This window comes from Haliaeetus leucocephalus, unplaced genomic scaffold, assembly GCF_000737465.1.
Source record: "Haliaeetus leucocephalus isolate CR32 unplaced genomic scaffold, Haliaeetus_leucocephalus-4.0 Scaffold751, whole genome shotgun sequence".
Lineage (NCBI taxonomy): Eukaryota > Metazoa > Chordata > Aves > Accipitriformes > Accipitridae > Haliaeetus > Haliaeetus leucocephalus.
In genome coordinates, this window is record NW_010973187.1 from 6,995,001 (window position 1) to 6,995,286 (window position 286).

Sequence of the window (286 nt, forward strand, 5' to 3'; positions counted from 1 at the left end):
CCGAGGCGCGTCCCCGTCCGCCGCCACCCACCTCTTTGATTTTGGCCCTCCGCTGCCGGACGGCGGGGTCGGCGGGCTCCTGCCCCACGGCGCCGACGGGCTGGCGGAAAAGGCGCTGGGGCAGCCCGGGGGCTCCCGCCTCCTTCCTGCCGCGGGCGTCCTGCAGAAGTTTCTCCTTCTCCTGGCGGATGTCCCTGCGGATCTCCTCGGGCAGCTTCTGCAGCGTCTCCTTGGCCTCCCGCAGAGCCCGCTCGTGGTCCGCACGGATCCGTTCCAGGCTGCCCGC